At 32.8% G+C, this 15,869-nt stretch overlaps 1 long non-coding RNA gene across 1 annotated transcript; it reads right to left on the reverse strand.

Moving 5' to 3' along the window:
• Positions 1 to 6,547: 6,547 nt before the first annotated feature.
• Positions 6,548 to 8,134, reverse strand: LOC125654966 (uncharacterized). The gene is made up of 3 exons (XR_007362526.2): positions 7,858 to 8,134; positions 6,899 to 6,984; positions 6,548 to 6,804 (listed from the first exon to the last, which is right to left on the reverse strand). It is a non-coding gene; the product is annotated as an uncharacterized LOC125654966 (long non-coding RNA).
• Between the last annotated feature and the right edge of the window lie 7,735 nt (positions 8,135 to 15,869).

The following is a 15,869-nucleotide window of genomic DNA, read 5'->3' on the forward strand; positions in this document are numbered from 1 at the left end:
TGTGGCGGCTACAATGCGTATCTAAATATATATTTAAATATGCCTTGTCAGACATATTATTCTAACGTACATGTAGGCTAATTATAACGCATTTGGTATGTTGCATGTGTAATTTCAAATACTATTCTAATATTGTATTAAACATTATGTCAGACACATCTAATGATTGTCCATCTGAATTAAAAATTCACTCATGATACATAATATGTATATTATTAAGTAAGAATTTTATTTTGGCTTTGGCCTGGCTTTTTAAAAAAAAATGCACGTGTGCAACCGAATGCAATCTTTGTTTATAAAATAAAAAAGTTTAATAATATCGAAAATGAAAGCGCGATAGCTTAATCGGTACCTTTATACCAAATCATAATAGTGCGAGAGTTCGAATTCAAAATTCGATTATATTTTCCCCGTAAAAATTGAATTAGTCGCAAGGTAAACATACAGGCTTTAAATATATACACTTGAAAATCAAATCATTACAATATCATGTTCATTATTTACATGCTGCAGTACCTGTAGTTTTATGACATGTATGTATGAAAACATTTCCAATTCATCGATCTGTCGTTTATATTACAAAGTTGTTGAACTCATTTAGGAGAAGTTACTCCATGATATATATGGTAATGGAATATTCGCATCCATCTACCCTGCTATAAGATTGAATGCTGGTAGTTGATAGATGGATGATGTCGTATCTAGATATCTAAATTATTACTCATTTGTAAGCTAAAAGATAAAGTATACTCTTGTACTGTGTGTTCCAAGAGGACAAAACCCGGTGAACCCCGATCATTACATATACAATCAATGTCAACAGATCTACAACTCTAATCGTTTCATGCTTAAATTTTCGCAAGCATTCATTTCTACCATAAAGGGGGGATAAATCAAAATTTGCATGTAAAATTTATGGAAAAACTACATTCTTAAAACAAAAGAATGTGTGGGCCAAATTCCCCTGATGCTACATGCACGTCGCTGTAATAATTTGTTTATAGAATCGCCTTAGATTTGTCGATAACTAACGCACGTGTTCTGTGACATACATGTAGTCTTTGGTTACTATTTTCATCATTAAATCGTGGAACTGGTGTTTCAGTAATAGAACGCGATTTTCACACATAAGGAGAACTTTCTTTTCCTGCATTTACACTTTAACCATCCCACTCACCGTCGGTCACTTAGCATTTAGTGGCATGTGCACAAAACACCGCTTAATTTCATGACTATATCCGAATCATGCGCGGATCTAGAGGGGGGTCCGGACACCCCCTCTCCTTTGGAATTAAAGTTGCATGGAATTTGTGCGCAAAGTAATGAGGACTAAACCAGAGCACAATATTATCAGTTGTATAAAACTGGAACGATTGTTTGATATCCTTTTCCCAATTTACATAATTACCGGTGATTAATGTAAACATTCTAACCAAGCAATATTCTTGGCTTTTTTTTCAATTTCACTAGAAATCTTTGTGGAAATAATGCAAGTTCTCAACAAAGCACAGGAATTTGGATACAGTGCGGTAATAATATATTAATTTTAGCAAAGCCTGATATTTTGTAGCATTAAAGTTTGAACACTCGATATTTTCTTTCTTTAAACTTCATATAAATCAAATAGCCGACGTTATAGAAATAAAGTAAAAATATTAAACAATTGTTCAATATGTTGTAATCGTACACTACCATTATTTGGAGACGGTAGTGAAATGAAAAATTCAAACATAACTCTCCGAAATTTCGCTGCATTTAGATATATGAAGTATGCCAGTCATGTGTCCTTTACTACAAAAGAAAATCGTATATTCCCAGATCCATGGAAATCGTGCAGCATGCAGAAAGTACCCTGAATAGGTGTCTGACAAAATCAAGTGACTAAGTCCTTGTACACAACGATGACTTCGAAAACATGTGCCGGTCATGGTCACTGTCTGATGATATCGTGGCCCTTCTGCACGATGATGAATATCTAATTTGAATGTAATATCGAATGAAACTTTATTGGCTGTTTTATAATAATTTAATTATTTACATATTGTTAAATATAATATTTTCTACAATTTTATGTTCTGTAGTAATTTTCTTTAAAAAAAAAGTGCTTATCATATTCGACAAAATACGGTACTATGCTACACATCGACGTATTCTTCATAATATTCAAGCATAAATATGATGGTTTCATGAGCGAATCAGGAAAAAGAGGCTAGATTTGGTCATAAGATTTTCATTTATTTGTCTGAAATGAACAATTTGCATCTAGATTTGGAATTTTTTTTCCCGGACCCCCACCCTCTTTAAGAGGGAACAAACCCCTCCCGCACCCTTCCCCTCACCGTATCGTGACTCGGCCGTCTACTTTCAGCAGCTGGACTAGTCAGAAATCAGCAGGACTTGTAAATTATAGATTCTAATAGTCTTTTTCAATAGTATAGTGGAAAAAAACTTAGTGTGAAAAACTGATTGGATTTTACACCTTTCATTATTTTGACAATTGCTGGAAAATATAAATATCCTTGACTGACGACACGCTGTTTTTGGCTATATTTAGATCTAAAACTTCATAGTTATTTCGGATTTCAAAGATTTCGGTTGAGCATCACTGAAGAAACATTATTTGTCGAAATTCGCATCTGGTGCATCAAAATTGGTACCGTATAAGTTTTACATTATGACCCCTGGGTCGAGGCCTCTGCTAGTGGACTGTTAGTCCCCGAGGGTCTCTACAGCCCAGTTGCTAAGTACTTCGTTACTAGCTTGAAAATACGGATGTATATTTAATTGCTGTTATAAAATTTAGAAATTCATTTCAAAATTAAGGATTATCTCCCTCATGCAAAGCTCTTATCCTTGGACGAATTTGGATCCACTTGTTTGGCACGCTGTTTTTGGATATATTTAGATCTAAAACTTCATAGTTATTTCGGATTTCAAACATTTCGGTTGAGCATTACTAAAGAGACATTATTTGTCGAAATGCGCATCTGGTGCATAAAAATTGGTACCGTATAAGTTTTACATCCTGATGCACTGTCATAGTGATTGACTTTGGTATTGTTAATAGACAGTCTCTGCTTCATTCATCATTAGAAACTGGCCGAAAAGAAATTGTTGAATGATTTATTAGACAGGGAAACCAAGGTTGCTTTCATATCTCCGACTAAATCGGCATGTATCAAAAGGTAGAATGGGGGGGGGGGGGGGTGTTCAAAAATATACGATCCTCTCCCATGCGGATTTCGGACGTGGTTTGACACAATGAATATGATTCAAACTTTTTTCCTTTGCGCAAATACTAATGCATTGAAAGATTTGTTATATAAAGATAATTGTCAGGAGCCTGTATATTTTTTTTCCAAATAAAGAGTCTAATTAATAGATTCAAGTGTATATGGTGAAACATTGAATATATAATACCGACACGAATATTTTTTGTTAGGTTTTTCATGGTGTTAGTGTCAACTCTTGTGTAGAACTTACCACATTGTTTATAAATCTTATCACATTCTATAAGGTTCACATTCGGTCCCATTGTCATGTGTTTAATTTTTAAAAAAGTTCGTTTAATAATATTTCTTTTCACATATATTCTGAATGGATTTCATGTTCTTTTTACTACATGTACAATCCAATGTAGCATTGGTTAGTGCGTGTTCCTTTGCTGAAAACATTTAGTGCGCTCGAAAAAAGAACAAAGTGTACATATACACACAAGAATAACTTAAGGTAACCACGCGCTACGTACATATATGATATTCATTTAATTTAGATTAAAACAATGCAAATTGAATGCAAATGTAAATACAATGTTAAAATTGAATGAATATATATGGGTTGCTCTACACTTCTTAGATACAATTACACTAATCTTCCTCCAAATCACAGCATCCGCCGCATCGAATCATCTACAGTTGATTAAAACTTTCCGAAAAAATCAATTAAACTTTTCAAATAAAAATCATAGTGTACATTTGTTTAATAAAACTTTGAGCATATGGCGACATAAATTGGACTATTTTCATATTGAATTCATGACATAGATTTCTTGTTCATGACGTCGCATAAAGTAACGCCACAATGGCACAACGTTATCGTAAACTATACTGTATTTACATATGTTTTATACATAAGTAAAGCTTTTTACGAAGCCATCATCACCATTTTATGGAAGTATACACCATATGAAAGAATTTTGAGAAATATCATTTAATTTGGATGCGGGACCAAATTTGGCCCCAAACGTACCTTGTCCTTTTGTTGGAGTCTTTTTCAATAGTTATTGTAAAAAATCTTGTTAGCCATAAAATATTTCAAAAGTCTTAGTTATATTTGAATAGTCAATGATGCGTTTCAAAATATTGAATCCAAGGACAATAACTCTGTTTTCATTAAATTATTCATCAAGTCCATTATGCATTAGATTTCCTATATTTTTCACAAACATTTTGCCAAGGTGATAAGGAATTATTATCTGTGTCATTTCATGTAATTACATAAAATTTTAATCCATGAGTGGTTTTCAATAGCTCAGTTGTATGGTGCCAGACTTAGGGTTTTTATGGGGGTATACATACTCTGGAAGTTATATATTTGAAATTATTAAGGAAAGGTATGATTTTTTTTTCATATATAACTATAACAGATGTACATCTACTAATATAACCAGAAAAAATTATATGTAAACCATGCTATAAGGAAATTGTGTCCATATTTGTTTGTTTTTTAACATTTTGGAGAGTAAGGCTAATTCAATAATTTTGCACTTATTATACTAAAACTTGATGAACATAGTGAGAATGACATGTGTTTTAGTTCTTGACATGTTTCCCGATAAATAAATGCTATTTAAAATTTTTGTTGTTGTTTTTATTTTAAAATAACAACAGATATCTGTTTCCAATGAATTTCATAAAAATCTACATAGGGGTACATTACTTCAGTAGTGTCAGTAATGAAAATAAATCTGGAAATCGTTAACTAATTTTACTTTTCGCATTACTCTGAATGTTAATCTATTCATTCCAACCCACCTTAAGTGTCCTGCGTATATGTTAATGTATTTATTAAAGAGTTATGTTCACTTGTTCATTTATAGAATTGACATAAGATATCTTTTTAAAAATATACAAAGAGCAAGGTACATTAAGGCCCAAATTTCGCCACAAAATTAGGATAAATTTAAAATGTGGTTTCACTTGGTTTAAGGTAGCTATTGATAGCTAGCCCCAAAAAAACTGCTCATTGAATTTTTTTCAATTTTATTTATTGTAACATTTTGACTTTATCCTAAAACATATCAAAAAATCAACAAAAATAATCAGGTTAATTTTCGAGGAAAGCGAGATTGAAATCCCCTCTTTTGCAGCCCCAAAAGGCAAAACATGCCAAAATTGAGCAAATTAACACAAAAGCCAATAAAAAAAATTATTGACACCATAAATATTGTTTGTCATATATAGTTATGTAAATTAAACACAAACAGATAAAAAATCAACATGGATTAGAAATTCAAAATGCATCTAAGGAAAACATTGGCTTGATTCGACTTGGCAATTGGCCAAATTTACCCAAAATATGACATTTCTCAAATACTATCAGGCATACATTTTCTGAAAACCACAAAATTCTGCTCATAAAATTTCTGATTTTATTTCATTTTTACAATAAGTCAAGTAGTATCTAAAATATTGAATAGAAAAAAATATACCAATTGAGGTTTAATCTGAAACTATGTCAGATTTTGTAACCCTACCCCCTCCCTTCTAGAAATGAATTTTAAGAGATACAGTCAGCAGAGATAAACTATTGACCTTAAATGATTAAGCATTCCCAAATTACCATATTGAGCATTCAAACTCACAATACTAGAAGTTTCTATGAGCCATTTAAGAATGATATATAGTGTGTGCTATTGCAGTTGACCTTTTCGCACTCACAATGATTGCCTAAATATTTAGTTATTTTTCATACAATTTCTTGTAATAACTGGACCAAATCTATTACCTATGCATATTTTTTGATAGAAATTTATATCACTATACAGTATAATACACCAAACATGTTTAAATAACCATTTCATATTTCAATAAATAATTAATATCAATGGAAAGAGACCTATGGACTGCCCATGGATCACTACATTTAAGTCCATCTGAGTCATCTTACCCTCACAGATAGGTGTGTCTTTCATAAGTTTAAGATTTCTCATTGTAGTTTCACATGGAACCAAAAGCTCACTATTGGATAACTGAGAATGCATGTACATGTATATTGCATTAACTAACTGAAGTTTTCCCCAGGTGAAGGTCTATGTTCACTGTATGTATAAGGGGGGGGGGGGGGGGGGTGAATTAGTTCCATCATGAAACTTTTCTAAAAATTTGATATACATTAATGTATCTATGATGTATGTTTCAACTAAATTTTGAATTACAAGGAAAATTCAAACACATTGATTGAAGTTATAAAATTGATATTCTATCATGTGCACATTTTTTACTAATATATCTAAGAAAGAATGATCAACATTGAAATTTCCTTTACATATATGCAATATTAGTGTCTTTCAAAAGGCATGTACTTGTAATATACGAGTACATGACATGTATTAAATTCACAATTTAGTTTAAAGTATGTTGTATAACATCCACTGCTCTGAGCTCATATAAGTGAATTAATGTTTTTCATCCAGTCCCAAATTTTGCAGTAGTTCTTTAATCTTTGGAACTTGATCAAACATTTTTAAATTTGTGGAGTTGTGGGGGTCCAGGGGATATGTCATCATCACTGTAAATGGAGTACCTGTTCAAAATATAGATAAATATATTTAAATATAGCAAAAAAGATGAATATCTGATATACTCAGAATTGTCTTTATCAAAAAAAAATATAGTACCTCTCTTGCTGTTATACTTGTTGACTCGAAATCCACTTCAACCTGCACTGGTCCTATCTAACCTCCCTCGGTCTTCAGGCTGATGCCTAGAGAAAAGATCATCATAACTGATATTTGCACAGTTAGGTCTATATTATACCTTTGAGTAATTAGATTGAGTCAGACAATGTGAATTTTAAAACTGTGTCTCAACACATATTCAGTTAAAATTTAAATACTGATGTTTCAAAATTATAAATTGCAATGAGATGACATGTATATACGTTTTCATAAACTGCCATAGACTTATCATATCTGTTTCATTTACAAAATGTGGGTCAAGAGAAGGGCATACGTGTAGTATACATATCTTACTTATACATACAATGCATACATTTGCCTATGAGAGGGCATATGCAGACTTGTGATTAATTTACATTATTTAAAAAGGTTTTGCCAACCTACATGTTTGTGTGAAACACGAAACTTCAGGTTTGATATATTTCTAAGGTCACTGAAATTTCAAAGTAATAGTATATGTATACTATAGTCTAGGGAATTATAATTCAACACATGCCCCCCCCCCTTCCACTTTTTATCCGGTTCCCTCATACCCCTAGATAGTAGGTCTATACAGATATTTGTTTTTCATTACTTTTATACATGTAGTTCAAGGTATGTTATTTTCGTAACAGTTATTTTCATAACGATATTATTATTTTCTTAATAAAAGAGTTGTGAGAGCCCATGTTTACAAATGTGGTATACATTTACATGACATCCGTTCGTTTACAATCACATGCACCGGTGGGAGTTATATTTTATGCACATATGGAATACATATATACATACAAAATAATACATCTACTGTATGTCGTGTGTTTAAACTTACAGATGTTATTATAAATCGCGTTGTGAAGTAGCAGAGGAAATGTGAGTTGAACTTTTGAATACAAATTTATGGCATTTTTTTCACTCACCAAACGAAACTATGATTTCGTTGTCCAAGTTGAATGCATCCACCAACTTCCTCTTCTTGCAAGAAACTTTGTTTAGCCTCTCAATGACTGTATAAACAGTATTTAATCTCTCAGCATGCAGCACTCGGACATTACGATGTATCAATCAACAACTTTGTTTACGTAGCGCATCTATGTACATGGATTGGTGGTTGGTTTAAAATTTCGATTAGCAAAAAGTTTCACACAGATGAAACATTTGATCTACCATTATTACAGACATTGACGTATACTTATGTGATATGTGCATATTTTCTGTAGGCGAGTCAGTCACAACAACAAAACACTTTCGGAACCCCTTCATGTTTTTCGACTATTCTATGACGGAGTAAGGAATTCCGGAAAATGAATTCACGTGAAAATACACAATTTTTACTGATCACGTGGTTGCTATCCGTCGCTACCTTAATCATTATGATTATGCACTAGGGCATTGGCCCTGATGATACATGTGGAAATTAGTGACGTAATATGTTCTGTGACGTCATTTTCCTTATCTCCGATTGACATGATTTACCGAAATCGCCGAAATTAGCCATTTTCTTTATGCCTTTGAAGCAATTTTTAAGATCGAGCACATGCAACAACCACAAAGATGTTTTGTGTACAAATTAATCATGTTGAAAGTCAGTAATGAGCAAAATTTCGACTTGGTTGATAAATGAGCAGACTATTAACCTTAACGTTTAACCATTTCCTGTAATACAAATTTCAACGTTGATGGTGTTCATATATACAAGTTTAAGAAATAAATAATTTCCATATGTACAGCATATTAAATTTTAAAAGACTCTACGTAGTTTGCATTGAAGAAGATAGTGTGTAATAAGAAAATCGGAATCTTGGACACAGATATTTCCGATTCCAATTTTACTCGTTTTATGTTTGATATAGATACGCAATGGTATCAACGCAATTACTGTAACACATGACAAAGTTCAATCACATATTCTTTTTTATCATAGATAGTTTATGATATGAATTATCCCTCTAAATTAGTGTGCTTATACTGTGGCGGCTACAATGCGTATCTAAATACATGTCTAAATATGCCTTGTCAGTCATAATATTCTAACGTACATGTAGGCTAATTATAACTTATTGGGTATGTTGCATTTGTAATTTCAAATACTATTCTAATATTGTATTAAGCCATATGTCAGCCACATCTAATGATTGTCCATCTAAAAATAAAAAAACACTCATGATACATAATATGTATGTTATTAAGTTAGAATTTTATTATGGCTTTGGCCTGATTTTTAAAACAAATGCACGTGTGCAACCGAATGCAATCTTTCTTTATAAAATAAAAAGTTTAATAATATCGAAAATGAAAGCGCGATAGCTTAATCGGTACCTTTACATTAGAGCATAATAGTTCGAGAGTTCGAATGCAAAATTTAGTTATATTTCCCCTGTAAAATTTGAATCAGTAGCAAGTCAAACATACAGGTTTAAATATATACACTTGAAAATCAATTCATTACAATATATTTTTCATAATTTACATGCTGCAGTACCTGTAGTTTTATGACATGTATGTATGAAAACAATTCCAACTTCATCGATCTGTCGTTTATATTACAAAGTTGTCGAACTCATTTAGGAGAGTTTACTCCATGATATATATGGTAATGAAATATTCGCATCTACCCTGCTATAAGAGTGAATGTTGGTAGTTGATAGATGAACGATGTAGTATTTAGATATCTAAATCATTACTCATTTGTAAGCTAAAAGATAAAGTATACGCTTGTATTGTGTATTCCAAGAGGATAAAACCCGGTGAACCCCGATCATTACATGTAAAAAAAAAAAATAGATAAAAAAAAAAGCAATTTTAGTAGAAACGAACGACTCTGACTGCATTTACAATCAATGTCAACAGATCTACAACTCTAATCGTTTCATGCTTAAATTTTCGCAAGCATTCAGTACTACCATAAAGGAGGGGGGGACTACATTTTCAAAACAAAAGAATGTGTGGGCCAAATTCTCCTGTTGCTACGTCGCTGTAACAATTATTTGTTTGTAGAATCACTTTACATTTGACGATAACTGACGCACGTGTTCTGTGACATAGTTTTATTTAAAAATACTTGATAGCTAGTCATTGGTTACTATTTTCATCATTAAATCGCGGAACTGGTGTTGAAGTATAAGAACGCGATTTTCACACGTAAGGAGAACTTTTTTTCCTGCATTTACACTATAACCATCCCACTCACCGTCGGTCACTTAGCATTTAGTGGCATGTGCACAAAACACCGCTTAATAACTATATCCGAATCATGCGCGGATCTAGAGTGGAGGTCCTGACACCCCCTCCCTTCTGAAATTAAAGTTGCATGTAATTTGTGCGCAAAGTAATGAGGACTAAACCAGAGCACAATGTTATCATTTGTATAACACTGGGATGATTGTTTGATATCCTTTTCCCAATTTACATAATTACATGTGATTAATGTAAACATTCTAACCAAGCAGTATTCTTGGGTTTTTTTCAATTTCACTAGAAATCTTTGTGGAAATAATGCAAGTTTTCAACAAAGCACAGGAATTTGGATACAGCGCGGTGATAATATATTAATTTTAGCAAAACATGATATTTTATAGCATTAAAGTTTGAACACTCGATATTTTCTTTGTTTAAACTTCAAATAAATCAAATAGCCGACGTTATAGAAATAAAGTAAAAATATTAAACAATTGTTCAATGTGTTGTAATCGTACACTACCATTATTTGGAGACGGTAGTGAAATGAAGAATTCAAACATAATTCTCCGAAATTTCGCTGCATTTAGATATATGAAGTACGTCAGTCGCGTGTCATTTACTACAATTCCCAGATCCATGGAAATCGTACAGCATGCAGAAAGTACCCTGAATAGGTGTCTGACAAAATCAAGTGACAAAGTCCTTGTACACAACGATGGCTTCGAAAAACATGTGCCAGTCACGCGCGTGTGGCTTAAGGTCATGTTTAAGAATTATTCAGAAAAATGAAGCTTTATATCTTATTGTTTTGGGTGTAGGTCATTTATTAATATTAAAAAACTAAAGACACTTTTCAAGTACCACAACATATATACGCCTCCTGTACTTTCACTTCGCATGTTTACTTAAGATGTTAAGGGTCATATGACGTCATTTGACCAGATTATACAAGACGCAAATAGATGATCATAAATCGACACGGCGCACAGCCAGCTGTACATAAATCAATGAAAACATGACATGATAGAAAAGAATAAGTTTCACAGAATCGAGTATTCACTGTCCAAATTGGATCATCCGTTTGCAAATAAGTTAAAAATGGCCCGCAAGATGAAAACCTACCCCTGCACTTTGTTTATTTGTGTTTTTTCTCGAGTTCAGTGTATTGTTCAAGAATATTTCAAGATTTGGACAGTAATTTTTAGATAAAGCCTTGTTCAAAGCTTTCAAATAATCTCATGGTATCACAATACATTTATTTTCCTCTTACCGCCGTCCAGTTTTATCTTCGATATGCATGTAAACACGCTATCTAATTAATATTCAAACGCAGCACTGATGTAGAATATTGATCCAAAATTAGATACTGGAAAGGGAAGTAACACGGCGAGAAAATTACAATTTATTATGTAAACGTATACATGATACATGTACGCAGGACAACCAATGTATTTTAACCAAGAAACATTTACTTTAGTTTTAATCTTTTAACTCTCTCTCTCTCTCTATTGTTTATTCGCCAATCAAGGTTCCTTGGGAAGGGGGTGGGGGCATGTATAGTAATGAAAATAAGAAAACAATCATTCAGAATTACTAATACTATCAGAGTTCACACTTCTCCACTGCACATATCTATAACTATATATGAAATACTGATTGCAGACAATATTTAAATTAACAACATGATATATACAATAAAATAACCCAACTGCCTCACACATCAGTTTCTGAGACAGTGGATAGGTCCAAGTGTGTTGTGTGAATACATATAAAATGTAAATGTACATTATTTGTATGTATTTTCATGCTGCCCCTTGAGGGCCCTTGATTGGAAATAAATATAGTATAGTATACAATTGTAATCAAATCAGTATTATTATAGTTTAGTAAGTACAATATGCAAGTATAAAACACATGTACATGTAGGATCCAGTTGTTCTGAATGTTTTATGCTAATGCAGAGAGGTTAGAATAGAATGATTATATAAATGAAAACAATTAATTGTATGAAGTGTTCAGTAAAGAAAGTATGAATTGTTGACTTGATTACAGGGGGCACCAAGGGACAGAGCCTGTTAACAGTCTGGTAATAAATTTATTGTACCGGACTGTTGGTCTTGTACTCCCAGTAACCAAGACAGTTATATTTAACAACTAATTTCAGAGACATTTTAAACTCTAGTTTGTATTCAAACATTGTGCGTTTGTATCGACATAATGATATCGGAGCGGATAAAAGATCTGTTTACAATCAGATTATTTAAATTCCAATCTTAAACCTCATGAATGAATGACAGTCTGATTACCCCCCCCCCCTTTTTTTCCCCTATCGTCGTCAGGGACCATAAGAAGGGAGCTGGTTTTAATCAGACTACACACATAAATATATATGCACTATCTACCCTCGATCTAGGCCTAAAACGAAACAATTCCTTCAATGTGAATGTGTTAAACAAACAAGTGTGTAATATATGTATTACATATATTCAAAAAATATTTCTTCACTTTGGTATGAATACAACAACACACCAGTATCTATATATTTTTTTGAAAATTTAATCTGATGCAAAGAAGTATGCATTTAATTTCACAGAGATCGGTACGGTGTTGAATTATCTGCATTACCTCGAACACATCATACGTGATGGCCATTAGTACAGCAAGTTCTTATCTTTCTGAGCTTAATAACAGATCGAACTCAGTGCGTAATTTGTAACTGACGATTCGCGGTGCAAATCATGCGCTGATCCAGAAATATAGTCTCGGGTGTCAATCCCTGCATTGGGGGTGGGGGGAGGGTGTCTAAACAAGGTTACAAACATGGAGTATCTACTAAATAGATGTAGAATATATACAAAAATATGATACACTACATGTATGTTTTCATGAAACACTGTTGAAGGGTGGTTGTCTATATCTGGACCCATGCTGCTCTTGCAATGAAACACAGTTTAGGGAAGGGGATAACTTAATTTGATAGTTTTAAAAAGGATTAAAATGTCATGGAGTTATTACTTTTCAAATTGAGTGGGTTTGGGTAGGAGTATGGACCCAAGCAGCATCTGCTCTTGCAATGAAACACACATAATGAATTGGGGGGGGGGGGGGGGGGGGGTATATGTATCTTGTTCTACAATGAATATTTGTATTATATCACTGTGTATATAAAAAAAAATCCGTGGGAATACTTAACGACTCGAGTTGGATTTCTTTTAGAAATAGTTTAAGGTGACAACTTGAAAATTAAAATTGCTTTCAACAAAATATATATCTAGCTACTGGAAAACCAGAAGTGACACATACTCCTCCACTACTTGGGGAGGGGGTATATTTTCCCAGTTTTAAGAAATATTCTTAATTCATTATTGAAAATAAAGATAAGTGGCTGCAGTGTGTAAAATATCTAGTTCACCAAATGAGTGTCAATCTTTTTACTTCATATGACACCCCCCCCCCCCTTCACTGTCAAATACTTTTGATCACTTGACCATGAAAATGTAGAGATATTAAAATTTGAAGTACTCAGTCAATGCAAAGTAATTCAAAGTGAATTTCAATTAAGTTTCAATAAAACTATTTCTCATTTTGTTTTGTGTTTAATTGAAAACATTCATAGAACACAAGATTAGATGCTTTTTCAGCAGTCATTTTTTTTTATATTAAAACTTGACAGTTTACTAAAGTTCATAAGCACAAATGTAGATGACAATTCACATCACTGAATGCAATTAATGGATATCCTGGTTTGACCACTATGTACAGCGTAGTAACCAGCTGATGGAGATGAATATTATCTACTGGAGTCAATATGGCTGTCATTTGTGGGTACTAAATGGAAAAAAAGATGAAAGTTGCCAGTCAAAAATATTTAAAACACAATACTGTAGGTCTAAGTGTTCAAGTTTATATGTGCATTATAACATAAAAACATTCAAATTTCATACCATACAGCAATATCAAAACATGCTTCATATGAATTTTCTCTTATTTATCATTTTGAAGAAATTAATATTGACTAGATGTAAATAATGCCTATATTTATGTATATCCAGTGCCTGATTGGATTATTTAAAGTTTGTAAAAATTACCTTGTATGTACATTTGTGGTCACTGGTTTAGAGATGTGGAAAATTGGAAATATAATGTTCTTTGAAAAGTTCACATTCTTGTTGGTATCATGCACATCTGTAAATAGCATTATCTCATATTATAAATACATATGCCGCAAACATTCAATGTATTAAAGAAGGGTCTCAAACACACATAAAAAATGTGGGCAATCAGTATGCATTCATTGTCTTTTATTTTTCTTCCATTTATTCAACCTGTAATGTAAGCGAAAATAGCCCAAGTTTATTTTCTTTCTGGTATGTCACTTGATAAAATTAAATGTGACTGTAAATCTAGAGCATCAAAATTAATGTAGTTACACGTGCATTTGTACAAGATATTACCACAGATACCTGATGCACTGATACTAGCGCCACCCCCCCCCCCCAACCCCCATTTTTGAAAATATTTTTTGCAGCGATAAATCTGAAATGTGTTGATTCCCGGTCTAACTCATTTCTTTTTCGATTTTTAAAGTACTGTAATCGTTTCACACTTTTGGTAAGCTTTAGAGATTGGCCTTGTCCGGGTATAAAAAAAAATGAGCACAAATTTTGTAATAAATTATAGGTTGCTAATGTTATACATGCAATACTAAATTATATATACAGTTTGACGTCATATGTACATGCCAAATATATATAAACGTCTTTACAAATATGCATATTTAGTTTGTCATCATTATACATATCTCATATTGTGTAACATGATTGTATGCCAACATGCTTGATGGATCAGTAAATAAATTAAATCATACCGGTAGAAGCTTACAAAAAGCATGAAAGGATTACTTGAATCGAAAGAAGGATGAGACAGACAGGGAATTTACTTATTTCAGAGAAATTATAGCAAGAAAAAAATCAAAAGAAAGAGGGGGGGGGTAAGTACATGTAATATCCATACTATAGGTGCCTGTGGATTTTACTGCCTAGATACCCGCCTGTACTCATGTAAATCATGTTTAGATAAACAAACAACAACTGGTACCATTTGAGCATCAGTTCTCTAACATATAGATCTAGGCCTATTTTACGTGTGTGCACCTAATATATGCTACACATCGCGTCGGCTACGTGTGCAGTATGTAAACAAGGAACATCAAACTATGTATATACTACATCTAAAGTATTGAGTCAATGTATAAAACACAGTAAATGTTGTCTACTTTCATTGTTGATAACTTTGGTTTCAGGTATTCATACATCATTATTTCAATTACAAGAATTTACCTTGATTTTTCCGATTTCAAAGTTGTACAGCTGACATCTTCTGAACGTCGCGTCGTCTTTGCCATGTGCCTAGTAAGCGCATTTTAGACGCTGATTCCAACCATACGACAAACTTCACCGGGGTATTTCTAATCATAATGCCTTGTGATGTGTTGTCAAATCGGGGAAATTTGACTTATTTTAAGCGTAGAATAAAGGCAATATTCCGATATATTTTTATATGATCCTAAAACTAGAGTTTGTGTATGTGTATCCAAATATGGATTGATCAAGGCGGAGCAACTGTCATGACGTATCAGCTCATTATGATCTCATTATCATACCGAGTTCATTCGTTACCTTAAGTGTCCTGCGCGGTCCGATGATATCGTGGCACTTTTGCACGATGATGAATATCTGATATGAATTTAAGA

The sequence above is a fragment of the Ostrea edulis genome, chromosome 7, assembly GCF_947568905.1.
Source record: "Ostrea edulis chromosome 7, xbOstEdul1.1, whole genome shotgun sequence".
In the NCBI taxonomy this organism is placed as follows: domain Eukaryota; kingdom Metazoa; phylum Mollusca; class Bivalvia; order Ostreida; family Ostreidae; genus Ostrea; species Ostrea edulis.